The 15,000-nt window shown below is 59.3% G+C and overlaps 1 non-coding gene across 1 annotated transcript; it reads left to right on the top strand.

The window, feature by feature from the left end:
- Positions 1 to 12,031: 12,031 nt before the first annotated feature.
- On the top strand, positions 12,032 to 12,150 carry LOC131860508 (5S ribosomal RNA). Its single transcript, XR_009359603.1, has one exon. It is a non-coding gene; the product is annotated as a 5S ribosomal RNA (ribosomal RNA).
- The last annotated feature ends 2,850 nt before the right edge of the window (positions 12,151 to 15,000 follow it).

Here is a 15,000-nt window from a genome sequence, read left to right as displayed (position 1 = left end):
GAAGCCTGCGCGTATAAACGGAGATATATATCCAATTGCAACGAAGGAACGTGCCAAAGATCGAGAACAATGGCAGAAATGCTAGTAACGTGCACTTCGGGACCAACGCATCACCGGAAGACAACCGCCAAACATCGAAAGAGTCGCGATGCTCCGCAACCTACGTGCAAAGCGGTCGCACACCGGGTAAGGGAGTGAGAGCCCCAAACATAGCTGGGCGAGGCGCTCACTCCGCTCTTTAATATCTCGTTAATACCGCCAAGGAAATGGCACAAGCACACACACACAAGCATCCTCGGAAGAGGACAGTTCGAGTGACAGGTCAAATCCAAGAGTTCCGAAGACTACCTCCAGGAACAATCGGGAACAAGACCGATTACAAGTCGTCGAGTCTGTTACTGGGCGAACACGAGATGCGCACAGGAAATCGATCAGCCCTCACAATGGCCCAAGGCCAGAGATCGGACTGCTACGATTTACCCCAACAATCATCGTGCCACTCTTCGCAGAGAGGTGATAGACGCCAACGAGCCCGCGCATAGCAATCGAGGTGTAAAAAGGGCGTTGAAGGCAGGAAGCCTGGACGAAAGAGGCTACGAGGTCACCTCGAAGCGGTCTAAGAATCGGGCGCACTTGGGGCGACTACCAGTGCCAACCCCTTATCCCGCGGTGCGTCCGACACACAGAAATTTCCAAGGCGGCCAAGGAGCCTCCCCGCATAGCAATCGGGGTGTGAGGTTACGGATGCAGCATTGATAGCAATCGAGGTGTGAGGCGAAGGATGCAGAAGTGAGAGCCGAGGGATGTAGCAGAGATAGCAATCGGGGTGTGTGATGCAGAAGAGATAGCAATCGAGGTGTGCGGTGGGAAGGGCCCAGCAGCCAGAATGCATGAAGCGACGGATGAAGCAGTGATGACAACCGGGCTGTGAGGAGAGGAGGGATGCAGCCAAGAAAGCAATCAGGGCTCGAGGCAAGGGATGCATCAAGGATAGCAATCATGTTGTGAGGCGAGATTCCAAAGGCTAAACGTGAGAGGCTGCAGGGTCGACTCAGAGAGGTCTATGCATGTGAGAGGCTGAAAGCAAGGTCGACTCGGAGCGGTCTATGCATCGGGCGCGCTTGGGGCGACTACCAGTGCCAACCCCTTATCCCGCGACGCGTCCGACAAAGAGAACGTTCCAAGGCGGCAGAGGAGGTTACCAGCCGAAGGATGCAGTAGCAATAACAGGTATAGTTCCGCGGCGGCCGAGAAGACTCACCGCATAGGAATCGGGATGCGAGGCGAGGGATGCGGCGGGAAGGCCCCGACGGCTAAACGGAAGAGGCTGCAGGGCCGCCTCGGAATGGTCCAAGCATCGGATGCGATTGGGACGACTACCAGTGCCAACCCCTTATCCCGCGATGCGTCCGATACACAGATAGTTCCAAGGCGGCCGAGGAGCCTCACCGCATATCAATCGGGGTGCGAGGCGAGGGATGGGGCGGGAAGGCCCCAACGGCTAGACGGAAGAGGCTTCAGGGCCACCTCGGAATGGTCCAAGCATCGGACGCGCTTGGGGCGACTGCCAGTGCCAACCCCTTATCCCGCGATGCGTCCGATACACAGATGGTTCCAAGGCGGCCGAGGAGCCTCACCGCATAGCAATCGGGGGTGCGAGGCGAGGGATGGGGCGGGAAGGCCCCAACGGCTAGACGGAAGAGGCTTCAGGGCCGCCTAGGAATGGTCCAAGCATCGGACACGCTTGGGGCGACTACCAGTGACAGCCCCCTATCCCGCGATGCGTCCGATACGAAGATGGTTCCAAGGCGGCCGAGGAGCCTCACCGCATAGCAATCGGGGTGCGAGGTGGGGGATGCGGCGAGATGGCCCCAACGGCTAGACGGAAGAGGCCACAGGGCCGCGTCGGAATAGTCCAAGCATCGGACGCGCTTGGGGCGACTACCAGTGACAACCCCTTATCCCGCGATGCGTCCGATACGAAGATAGTTCCAAGGCGGCCGAGGAGCCTCACCGCATAGCAATCGGGGTGCGAGGTGGGGGATGCGGCGAGATGGCCCCAACGGCTAGACGGAAGAGGCTGCAGGGCCGCCTCGGAATAGTCCAAGCATCGGACGCGCTTGGGGCCACTACCAGTGACAACCCCTTATCCCGCAATGCGTCCGATACGAAGATAGTTCCAAGGCGGCCGAAGAGCCTCACCGCATAGCAATCGGGGTGCGAGGTGGGGGATGCGGCGAGATGGCCCCAACGGCTAGACGGAAGAGGCCACAGGGCCGCCTCGGAATAGTCCAAGCATCGGACGCGCTTGGGGCGACTACCAGTGACAACCCCTTATCCCGCGATGCGTCCGATACGAAGATAGTTCCCAGGCGGCCGAGGAGCCTCACCGCATAGCAATCGGGGTGCGAGGCGAGGGATGCGGCGAGATGGCCCCAAAGGCTAGACGGAAGAGGCTGCAGGGCTGCCTCGGAATAGTCCAAGCATCGGACGCGCTTGGGGCGACTACCACTGCCAACCCCTTATCCCGCGATGCGTCCGATACACAGATAGTTCCGAGGCGGCCGAGGAGGTGGGGGATGCAGCGAGATGGCCCCAACGGCTAGACGGAAGAGGCTGCAGGGCCGCCTCGGAATAGTCCAAGCATCGGACGCGCTTGGGGCGACTACCAGTGACAACCCCTTATCCCGCGATGCGTCCGATACACAGATAGTTCCGAGGCGGCCAAGGAGCCTCACCGCATAGCAATCGTGGTGCGAGGTGGGGGATGCGGCGAGATGGCCCCAACGGCTAGACGGAAGAGGCTGCAGGGCCGCCTCGGAATGGTCCAAGCATCGGATGCGCTTGGGGCGACTACCACTGCCAACCCCTTATCCCGCGATGCGTCCGATACACAGATAGTTCCAAGGCGGCCGAGGAGCCTCACAGCATAGCAATCAGGGTGCGAGGCGAGGGATGCGGCGAGAAAGCCCCAACGGCTAGAGGGAAGAGGCTTCAGGTCCGCCTCGGAATGGTCCAAGCATCGGACGCGCTTGGGGCGACTACCAGTGACAACCCCTTATCCCGCGACGCGTCCGATACACAGATAGTTCCAAGGCGGCCGAGGAGCCTCACCGCATAGCAATCGGGGTGCGAGGCGAGGGATGCGGCGAGAAGGACCCAACGGCTACACGGAAGAGGCTTCGGGGCCGCCTCGGAATGGTCCAAGCATCGGACGCGCTTGGGGCGACTACCAGTGACAACCCCTTATCCCGCGACGCGTCCGATACACAGATAGTTCCAAGGCGGCCGAGGAGCCTCACCGCATAGCAATCGGGGTGCGAGGCGAGGGATGCGGCGAGAAGGACCCAACGGCTACACGGAAGAGGCTTCGGGGCCGCCTCGGAATGGTCCAAGCATCGGACGCGCTTGGGGCGACTACCAGTGACAACCCCTTATCCCGCGACGCGTCCGATACACAGATAGTTCCAAGGCGGCCGAGGAGCCTCACCGCATAGCAATCGGGGTGCGAGGCGAGGGATGCGGCGAGAAGGACCCAACGGCTAGACGGAAGAGGCTTCGGGTCCGCCTCGGAATGGTCCAAGCATCGGACGCGCTTGGGGCGACTACCAGTGACAACCCCTTATCCCGCGACGCGTCCGATACACAGATAGTTCCAAGGCGGCCGAGGAGCCTCACCGCATAGCAATCGGGGTGCGAGGCGAGGGATGCGGCGAGAAGGACCCAACGGCTAGACGGAAGAGGCTTCGGGTCCGCCTCGGAATGGTCCAAGCATCGGACGCGCTTGGGGCGACTACCAGTGACAACCCCTTATCCCGCGACGCGTCCGATACACAGATAGTTCCAAGGCGGCCGAGGAGCCTCACCGCATAGCAATCGGGGTGCGAGGCGAGGGATGCGGCGAGAAGGACCCAACGGCTAGACGGAAGAGGCTTCGGGTCCGCCTCGGAATGGTCCAAGCATCGGACGCGCTTGGGGCGACTACCAGTGACAACCCCTTATCCCGCGACGCGTCCGATACACAGATAGTTCCGAGGCGGCCGAGGAGCCTCACCGCATAGCAATCGGGGTGCGAGGCGAAGGATGCGGCGAGAAGGACCCAACGGCTAGACGGAAGAGGCTTCGGGTCCGCCTCGGAATGGTCTAAGCATCGGACGCGCTTGGGGCGACTACCAGTGACAACCCCTTATCCCGCGACGCGTCCGATACACAGATAGTTCCAAGGCGGCCGAGGAGCCTCACCGCATAGCAATCGGGGTGCGAGGCGAGGGATGCGGCGAGAAGGACCCAACGGCTAGACGGAAGAGGCTTCAGGGCCGCCTCGGAATGGTCCAAGCATCGAACGCGCTTGGGGCGACTACCAGTGACAACCCCTTATCCCGCGACGCGTCCGATACACAGATAGTTCCGAGGCGGCCGAGGAGCCTCACCGCATAGCAATCGGGGTGCGAGGCGAGGGATGCGGCGAGAAGGACCCAACGGCTAGACGGAAGAGGCTTCAGGGCCGCCTCGGAATGGTCCAAGCATCGGACGCGCTTGGGGCGACTACCAGTGACAACCCCTTATCCCGCGACGCGTCCGATACACAGATAGTTCCGAGGCGGCCGAGGAGCCTCACCGCATAGCAATCGGGGTGCGAGGCGAGGGATGCGGCGAGAAGGACCCAACGGCTAGACGGAAGAGGCTTCAGGGCCGCCTCGGAATGGTCCAAGCATCGGACGCGCTTGGGGCGACTACCGTTGCCAACCCCTTATCCCGCGACGCGTCCGATACACAGATAGTTCCGAGGCGGCCGAGGAGCCTCACCGCATAGCAATCGGGTTGCGAGGCAGATTATTGGGAAGGGAACCCCCTGGGATGCGGCTCAAGCAGTGCCCAAAGGGACTGGAATGCGGAATCACATCGAGAGACCCAAATGCTATACGAGGGCTCAAATCGAATTATCGATTTGGCCACGACATGGACGCATCGGAACGACTACCTTTGCCGAACCACTCGCAATTGCATCCATACCGAAACCAATAGACATTTCCGTTAGAGCCCTCGCATAGCATTCGGGAATCTCGCATGCCCCTCTAAATCGACCAATGCTGGCGCTCAATGAAAATCCGAGCGCTACCACCGTTCGAGCGCCAGCATTGGTCGAGTTAGAGGGGCACGGGGGAGAATGCTCCAGTCAACACCTCCCCTATATAAGTTATTTGTCCGATTCTCGCACAACCGTAGTCTGCCTCGTCGAATCAAACAACGGTCCCAGATTCCGACTTCCGTTCCGTAGAGACCCAAAAGCTAGATGGAGGCTCGCAAGAAAGAGAGTCGGCGCATAGCAATCGGGTTTCTCGAACGTTTAGGGACCGAGCTCACTTGCGGATAGGGCAAAATCCGCCAAGCAACCCAAAAGCTAGACGGGGGCTCGAATCGAATCGCCTAGGCGGCCACAACAACGACGTGTTGGATCGACTACCAGTGCCAAACCATTCAGCAAGACTAGTCTGTGTCGAGGCCGGATAGAGATTCTCAGAGAGCGCCCGCATAGCATTTAGGAGACCTGCCGCGTCCCTCACACTCGACAAATGGTGGTGCACGTTTATAAATCCGAGCGATCCCAACCCTTTCAAGCACCAACATCGGTCGAGATAGAGGGGCACGGAGGGGGCTGCGTGAGACAACACAGTCCCCTATATAAGTTATTTGTCCGATTCTCACACATCCGAAGAATGGTCATCAAATCGGACAACAGCCCAAACTTCCGACTTCCGTCCCAGAAAGCCCAAGAGCTATCTAAAACGTTCATGGCCGGAACTCGATCGCGGCTATACCAGTCCGCCAAGCAACCCAAAAGCTAGACTGGAGCTCTAGTCGAATCACCTCTGTGGCCATTGCAAGGACGTGTTGGAGCGACTACCATTGCCGAACCATTCCGCAGGTCGAGTCCATACCAAGGCCGCATAGAGATTCACGATGAGCTCCTGCATAGCAATCAGGAGACTTGCCGTGTCCATCACAATCGATAAATCCTGGTGCAAGATTTTTGCATCCGAGCGCTCCAACCAGTCGAGCACCAGCATCAATCGACATAAACGGGCACGGGGGGAGGATGCTCGAGAACACTACCTCCCCTATATAAGTTATTTGTCCGATTCTCAAGCAGCCGAAGTCTGGTCATCGAATCGGGTCAAAGACCACAACTTCCGACTTTACCCACAATGCAAGTCATCGAATCGAACATCGGCCCCCGAGTCGGACTCCATGCGTATGTCAGGTCATCGGACCCAAATTCCGCCTTCCTGCGCATGGCGGGCCATCAATATCAACTCGGTCATCGGACCCAAACTCCGCCTTTTTGCGTATGGCACGCCTTCAAATCGGTCATCGGACCCAAATTCCGCCTTCCTGTGCATGGCGGGCCATCAACATCAACTCGGTCATCGGACCCAAATTCCGCCTTTCTGCGCATGGCACGCCATCAACTCGGTCATCGGACCCAAATTCCGCCTTCCTGCGCATGGCAGGTCATCGGACACAAATTCAGACCTCGCCAATATGCCTACGTATCGAATCGGTCATCGGACCCAACTTCCGACTTCATCCATACTGTAGGGTCTTTGAGGTTGGCGCGGTGCGCTCAACCCAGGGAGTCGACCCATCGAAGCATACACCTCCCCTATATAAGCTATTTGTCCGATTCCCACACCTGTGTAGTTTGCACCTCTGACCAGGACATCGACCCCAACTTCCGAACTCGACTGCAACGACGGCACCAGCGCCTTGGTGCGCACCTTGCGACGCACAGTCCCAACATTCGCCTTCCTGCACATGGCAGGTCATCGGACCCAAATTCCGACCTCGCGAGTATGCCTACATATCGAATCGGTCATCGGACCCAACTTCCGACTTCATCCATACCGTAGGGTCTTTGAGGTTGGCGCGGTGCGCTCAACCCGGGGAGTCGACCCAACGAAGCATACACCTCCCCTATATAAGCTATTTGTCCGATTCCCACACCTGTGTAGTTTGCACCTCCGATCAAGACATCGACCCCAACTTCCGAACTCGCCTCCAACGACCGAACCAGCGCCTTGGTGCGCACCTTGCAACGCACAGTGCCAACATTCGCCTTCCTGCACGTGGCAGGTCATCGGACCCAAATTCCGACCTCGCGAGTATGCCTACATATCGAATCGGTCATCGGACCCAACTTCCGACTTCATCCATACCGTAGGGTCTTTGAGGTTGGCGCGGTGCGCTCAACCCGGGGAGTCGACCCAACGAAGCATACACCTCCCCTATATAAGCTATTTGTCCGATTCCCACACCTGTGTAGCTTGCACCTCCGATCAGGACATCGACCCCAACTTCCGAACTCGACTAAAAAGACCGCACCAGCGCCTTGGTGTGCACCTTGCAACGCACAGTGTCAACATTCGCCTTCCTGCACATGGCAGGTCATCGGACCCAAATTCCGACCTCATGAGCATACCTACTAATCGAATTGGTCATCGGACCCAACTTCCGACTTCATCCATACCGTAGGGTCTTTGAGGTTGGCGCGGTGCGCTCAACCTGGGGAGTCGACCCATCGAAGCATACACCTCCCCTATATAAGCTATTTGTCCGATTCCGACACCTGTGTAGTTTGCACCTCCGCTCAGGACATCGACCCCAACTTCCGAACTCGCCTGCAACGACCGAACCAGCGCCTTGGTGCGCACCAAAAGTGCGCACTTTTGGAGGGCACTTTTGTGCGCTCCAAAGGTGCGCACTTTTGGAGGGCACTTTTCTGCGCTCCAAAGGTGCGCACTTTTGGAGGGCACTTTTTGGAGGGCACTTTTCTGCGCTCCAAAGGTGCGCACTTTTGGAGGGCACTTTTTGGAGGGCACTTTTCTGCGCTCCAAAGGTGCGCACTTTTGGAGGGCACTTTTTGGAGGGCACTTTTCTGCGCTCCAAAGGTGCGCACTTTTGGAGGGCACTTTTTGGAGGGCACTTTTCTGCGCTCCAAAGGTGCGCACTTTTGGAGGGCACTTTTTGGAGGGCACTTTTCTGCGCTCCAAAGGTGCGCACTTTTGGAGGGCACTTTTCTGCGCTCCAAAGGTGCGCACTTTTGGAGGGCACTTTTTGGAGGGCACTTTTCTGCGCTCCAAAGGTGCGCACTTTTGGAGGGCACTTTTTGGAGGGCACTTTTCTGCGCTCCAAAGGTGCGCACTTTTGGAGGGCACTTTTTGGAGGGCACTTTTCTGCGCTCCAAAGGTGCGCACTTTTGGAGGGCACTTTTGTGCACTCCAAAGGTGCGCACTTTTGGAGGGCACTTTTCCTGTGCTCCAAAGGTGCACACCTAGGTGAGCACCTTCGACCACACCTTGTAGCACACCAAACTCTGACTTTCGACTTCATCCGCAATGCAGGGTCTTTGAGGTTGGCGCAATGCGCACAACCAGGGGAGTCGACCCATCAAACCCAACACCTCCCCTATATAAGCTATTTGTCTGATTCTCATACATGCGTAGCCTGCAGGAGCAATTAGGACATCGACCCCAACTTTCGGCTTCTAAACGAAAACAAGGTCTTTGAGGTTGGTGTAATGCGAACAACTAGGGGAGTCAACCCATCAAACCCAACACCTCCCCTATATAAGCTATTTGTCTGATTCTCATACATGTGTAGTCTACAGGAGCAATTAGGACATCGACCCCAACTTTTGACTTCTTAACGAAAACAAGGTCTTTGAGGTTGACGTAATGCGCACAACCAGGGGAGTCGACCCATCAAACCCAACACCTCCCCTATATAAGCTATTTGTCCGATTCTCATACATGTGTAGCCTGCAGGAGCCATTAGGACATTGACCCCAACTTTTGACTTCTTAACGAAAACAAGGTCTTTGAGGTTGGCGTAATGCGCACAACCAAGGGAGTTGACCCATCAAACCCAACACCTCCCCTATATAAGCTATTTGTCTGATTCTCATACATGTGTAGCCTGCAACAACGATTAGGACATCCACCCCAACTTCTGAATTCGTCTGCGTTGACCGCACCAAAGGTGCACGCCTTGGTGCTCACCAAAATCCGACTTCCGACTTCTTCTGCTATGCGGGGTCTTTGAGGTTGGCGCAGTGCGCACAACCAGGGGAGTCAACCCACCGAATGCAACACCTCCCCTATATAAGCTATTTGTCTGATTCTCATACATGCGTAGACTGCAGCAATGATTAGGACATCCACCCCAACTTTTGACTTCTTAAACAAGACAGGGTCTTTGAAGTTGGTGCAGTGCACACAACCAGGGGAGTCGACCCATCAAACGCAACACCTCCCCTATATAAAGCTATTTGTCCGATTCTCATACGTGTAGTCTGCAGCAGCGATTAGGACATCGACCCCAACTTCCGAATTCGTTTGCATTGACCGCACCAAAGGTGCACGCCTTGGTGTGCACCCTGGAGTGCACTTTGGTGCTCACCTCGGTGCACACTTTGGTGTGCACCTCGGTGTGCACCAAAGGTGCGCACCTTGGAGCGCACCAAAGGTGTACACTTTGGAGCGCACCACATAGGGTCTTTGAGAGGTTGGCGCAGTGCGCACACCAAGGTGGGTGTTGAGGTGCGTGCCGAGGTGGGTGGGTGCTAGGGTGCGCTCCATGGTGGGTGCCAGGGTGGGTGCGTGCTAGGGTGGATTCCAAAGAGGGTCATAGGGTGGGTGCCAAGGTGGGTTGGTGATATAGTGGGTTCAAAGGTGGGTACTAGGGTGGGTTCCAAGGTGGGTCACAAGTTGGGTGCCAGGATGCGTGGGTGTTAGGTTGGGTGCCAAGGTGGGCTCCTGCGTGGGTGGGTGCTAGGGTGGGTTTCAAGGTGGACGCGAGGGCGGGTGCCAAGGTGGGTAACAAGTTGGGTGTTAGGATGGGTGAGTGCTAGAGTGGGTGCCAAGGTGGGTGGGTGCTAAGGTGGATGCCAAGGTGGTTCACAGGGTGGGTGGGTTCTAGGGTGAGTTCCAAGGTGGGTCACAGGTTCAGTGCTAGGGTGGGTGTCAAGGCGGGTGTCGAGGTGCCTGGGTGCTAGGGTGTGGATGCCAATGTGGGTCATAGGGTGGGTACTAGGGTGGGCTGCAATGTGGGTGCCAAGGTGGGTAACATGCTCGGTGGGTTCTAAATTGGGTGCCAGGGTGGGTGTGCACCCACCTTGCCCGAGGTGGGTGCCAAGGTGCCAGTGTGGGTGGGTGCTAAGGTGGATGCCAAGGTGGGTGAGAAGGTGGGTGATAGGTTGAGTGGTAGGATGGGTGGGTGCCAAGATGGGTCACAGGGTGGGTGCAAGGGTGGGTAGGTGCTAGGGTTGGTGTCAGGGTGGGTGGGTGCTAGGTTGGGTTCCAAGGTGGGTGCGAGGGTGAGTGTCAAGGTGGGTCACAGGTTAGGTGCTAGGATGGGTGAGTGCTAGGGTGCAAAGGTGCCAGGGTGGGTGCTAGGATGGGTCGATGCTAGGGTGAGTGGCAAGGTGGGTCCACAAGTGTCAAGGTGGGTGCCGAGGTGGGTGCCAAGTCGGCGACTGCTATGGTGGATGCCAAGGTGGGTCACGGGGTGGGTGCCAAGTTGCTAGGTTGGGTTCCAAGGTGGGTGCCAACGTGGGTGCTAGGGTGCGTGGGTTAAAGGGTGTGTCACAACGTGGGTGCCAGGATGGGTGCGCACCCACACTGGCCAAGACGGGTGCGGGTGCAAGGTTGGGTTCCAAGCCCGGTCACAGGCTGGGTGCTAGGATGGGTGGGTGCCAAGGTGGGCACCAGGGTGGGTGCACCCACCCTGGCCAAGGTGGGTCACGGGGTGGGTCCTAGGGTGGGTAACGGGGTGGGTACTAAGGTGCGTGCCAAGGTGGGTCATAGGGTGGGTGCCAAGGTGGGCACCAGGGTGGGTGTGCACCAACCCTAGCCAGGGTAGGTCACGGGGTGGTTGTCGGGGTGGGCGTCAAGGAGCCAAGGTGGGTGGCAAGTAGCCAAGTTGCGTGCCAAGGTGGGTGTCGGGGTGGGTGCCAAGGATCCAAGGTGGGTGCCAAGGAACCAAGGTGGGTGTCTGGGTGGGTGCCGAGGTGGGAGCCAGGGTGGGTCCCAAGGTGAGTGCAAAGGTGGGTGCCAGGGTCAAGGTGAGTGCCAATGTGGGTTCCAAGGTGCCAGGGTCAGGGTGAGTGCCAATGTGGGTTCAAAGGTGCTAAGTTGGGTGCGAGGTTGGGTGCGAGGGTGGGTGGGTGCCAAGGTGTGCTAGGTGGAAGCCCGGGTGGGTCGGCATCCCATGGGTGTCGAGTTGGGTGCCTGATGGGTGCTTCTTGTCAAGTTTTAGTCGTCGGGACTCATTTCGAGCCTTAGAGGTCGTTTCTTGTCCGGTTGCCCTGTCTTCGACCTGGGAACCCAATTTTGGTCCTCGGGTCCCATTTTTTTTTGTCTCGCATCCCACTTTTGGCCTGTGGCCTTTTCGGGGTCGATTCTCGTTTTGGGCATCAGAGCATGTTTCTTCTCCTAAAACCCAATATTTGTTTATTAAGTCTCGGAACACATTTTTGTTCTCGTGGACCCATCATGGGTCTTGGAACGCATTTGTGGTCCTTGGGTCCCATTTTGCATCCCGAAACTTGTGTTTTGGTGCTTGATCCCTATTTTGGGTGCCCACCTTGCACCAAGTGCGCACCCGGGGCAAACCGAGCGCCTTGGTGCACCAGGGCAAGATCGAGCGTGCACCCGAGGCGCCCCGAACATGCACCAAGGTGCACTCGGCCCACATGTGAGCGCAGGTCGTTGCGCCCGAGGTGGTGTGTGGGCACCGCGTTGCAGACGGGACACTGCACGCACACGACGCCCCCTCCAGGTGCACGCACGTAGGCCGGGCCGGGTGCACACCCGACGCCCTAGCAAGGTGCGCGCACCCGGGCAGGGCTCACACTTGGCGAACGGGGCGCACTTCGCGAGGGAGGGTGTGCACCTCGACGGGGGTGGGTGGCCGGGGTGGATTCGCACGTGGGTCGCGGTTTGCTAAGTACACACTGCGACAAGCTCATAACGGGTGCGATCATACCAGCGTTAGTGCACCGGATCCCATCAGAACTCCGCAGTTAAGCGCGCTTGGGCCGGAGTAGTACTGGGATGGGTGACCTCCCGGGAAGTCCCGGTGTTGCACCCTTTTTTAGTTTTTCGCCGGGCGTCGCAATGCTATTTGAATAAACCTTTTGCCCGTTTGCGTTCTCGTCGGGGCCGGGCCGGGCCGGGGTGCGCTGCCCGCACTACCGCGCGCGCGGGGGCGACACCGAGCGCGCACCCGAGGCGCCCCGAGCACACAGGCCACGGTGCAACCCGGGCGTTGTGCGCGCACCCCGGTGCGCCCGAGGTGCTGCGCGCGCACCCAGGTGAAATCGGTGTGCACCTCGGCCAGTGCGCGCTCGGTCGAGTCGCGCACGTTGGCCAAGGTGCACGGTGATGTTTCTTACTCTAAGGTTCCGCACCAGACGCCCGGGACAGGTGAGCGAAGCTGGGCGGGGCCGGGTGCGCGGCCGGGGCAGGTGCACGCAGCTGGAGAGAGCTTTGGAGCACACTTCGGAGCGCACCAATGATGCGCTCCATTCAAAAGTTTCCTGAAAAGGCAAAAAAAGTTGAGATTATAGAATTTCCCACTTGAGAGATTGTAAAAAAAAAAAATTTAAAATGAAGGAAACGCGGGTGCCAAGGTGTGCGCAGCCCAGCCAAGGTGTGCGCACCAAGGCGCCCACCCTGGCGAAGGTGCACGCAAGGTGCGCACCCGAGGCAAACCGGACAATTAACCCAACTTTCGACTTCGCGCGCACCTTGGAGCGCACTTCGGAGCGCTCCTTGGTGCGCACCAATCTTGGGCACCTCGGAGTGCACCATGGCGCCCACCAAGGTGCGCACCCGGGGCAAACCGAGCTCCGACTTCGTGCGCACCTTGGAGCGCACGAAAGGTGCGCACCATGGCGCCCACCAAGGTGCGCAGCCCAGCCAAGGCGTGCGCATCAAGGTGCGCACCCTGGCGAAGGTGCGCACCCGGGGCAAACCGAGCTCCGACTTCGTGCGCACCTTGGAGCGCACAAAAGGTGCGCAACCCAGCCAAGGTGTGCGCACCCCGGTCAAACCGAGCTCCGAATCGTGCGCACCAGAGGTGCACGCCATCGTGCGCACCTTGGAGCACACTTCGGAGCCCTCCTTGGTGCGCGCCGATGTTGCGCACCTCGGAGCGCACCCGGGGAAAACAATGCAATTAACCCGACTTTCGACTTCGTGGGCACCTCGGAGCGCTCTCGGGTTCGCACCTCGGAGCACACCGAGGTGCGCACCTTTGATGCGCTGCCTTCACCAATTTCCAGAAAAGGCAAGAAAACATTGAGAAGGTGTGCGCACCGAGGTGCCCACCCTGGCGAAGGTGCACGCGAGGTGCGCACCCGGGGCAAACCGGGCTCCGACTTCGTGCACGCCGCACCTTGGAGCACACTTCGGAGCGCTCCTTGGTGCGCACCAGGGCGCGCAACCCAGCCGAGGTGCCCACCCCGGCGAAGGTGCACGCGAGGTGCGCACCCGGGGCAAACCGGGCTCCGACTTCGTGCACGCCATGGTGCCCACCGCGGCGAAGGTGCACGCGAGGTGCGCACCCGGGGCAAACCGGGCTCCGACTTCGTGCACGCCGCACCTTGGAGCACACTTCGGAGCGCTCCTTGGTGCGCACCATGGTGCCCACCAGGGCGCGCAACCCCGCCGAAGGTGCACGCGAGGTGCGCACCCGGGGCAAACCGGGCTCCGACTTCGTGCACGCCGCACCTTGGAGCACACTTCGGAGCGCTCCTTGGTGCGCACCATGGTGCCCACCAGGGCGCGCAACCCCGCCGAAGGTGCACGCGAGGTGCGCACCCGGGGCAAACCGGGCTCCGACTTCGTGCACGCCATGGTGCGCACCGCGGCGAAGGTGCGCACCCGGGGCAAACCGGGCTCCGACTTCGTGCACGCCGCACCTTGGAGCACACTTCGGAGCGCTCCTTGGTGCGCACCAGGGCGCGCAACCCAGCCGAGGTGCCCACCCCGGCGAAGGTGCACGCGAGGTGCGTACCCGGGGCAAACCGGGCTCCGACTTCGTGCACGCCGCACCTTGGAGCACACTTCGGAGCGCTCCTTGGTGCGCACCATGGTGCCCACCAGGCCGCGCAACCCATCCAAGGTGTGCGCACCAAGGTGCACGCGAGGTGCGCACCCGGGGCAAACCGGGGTCCGACTTCGTGCACGCCGCACCTTGGAGCACACATCGGGGCGCTCCCGGGTTCGCACCGGCGTTGCGCACCGTGGTGGGCACCTCGGAGCACACCAAGGTGGGCAGCGAGGTGCGCACCTTTGATGCGATGCCTTCACTAATTTCCATAAAAGGCAAAAAAAAAACGAGATTTTAAAATTTCCGTTTTGAAAGATAGTGAGAAAAAGGGAATGCTGGTGCCATCTTGAGCCCGCCCTGGTGCGCAGCCCAGCCAAGGTGTGCGCACCAAGGTGCCCACCCTGGCGAAGGTGCGCGCCCGGGCAATTAACCCAACTTCCAACTTCGCGCGCGCCAGGGTGGGAGCGCACCCAACAACCGGGCCTGGGAAGAGCCAATGCGAGAAACCCCACCAAACGCTCTGACAAAAAAAGAGGGGGCGCTCCAGTAACCCCGCTTCGGAGCGCACCCTGGGCAAACCCAGCCAAGGTGCCCACCCCGGCCAAGGTGCAGGCGAGGTGCGCACCCGGGGCAAACCGGGCTCCGACAACGTGCACGCCGCACCTTGGAGCACACTTCGTAGCGCTCCCGGGTGCGCACCTCAGAGCACACCAAGGTGGGCAGCGAGGTGCGCACCTTTGATGCGCTGCCTTCACTAATTTCCAGAAAAGGCAAAAAAAAAAGGAGATTTTAAAATTTCCGTTTTGAAAGATAGTGAAAAAAACGGAACGCGCGTGCCATCTTGAGCCCGCCCTGGTGCGCAGCCCAGGTAAGGTGCCCACCCTG

Source organism: Cryptomeria japonica, unplaced genomic scaffold (assembly GCF_030272615.1).
Source record: "Cryptomeria japonica unplaced genomic scaffold, Sugi_1.0 HiC_scaffold_15, whole genome shotgun sequence".
Classification (NCBI taxonomy): domain Eukaryota; kingdom Viridiplantae; phylum Streptophyta; class Pinopsida; order Cupressales; family Cupressaceae; genus Cryptomeria; species Cryptomeria japonica.
Note: the sequence above shows the minus strand (reverse complement) of the source record. Positions and strands in the feature narration are given on the sequence as shown.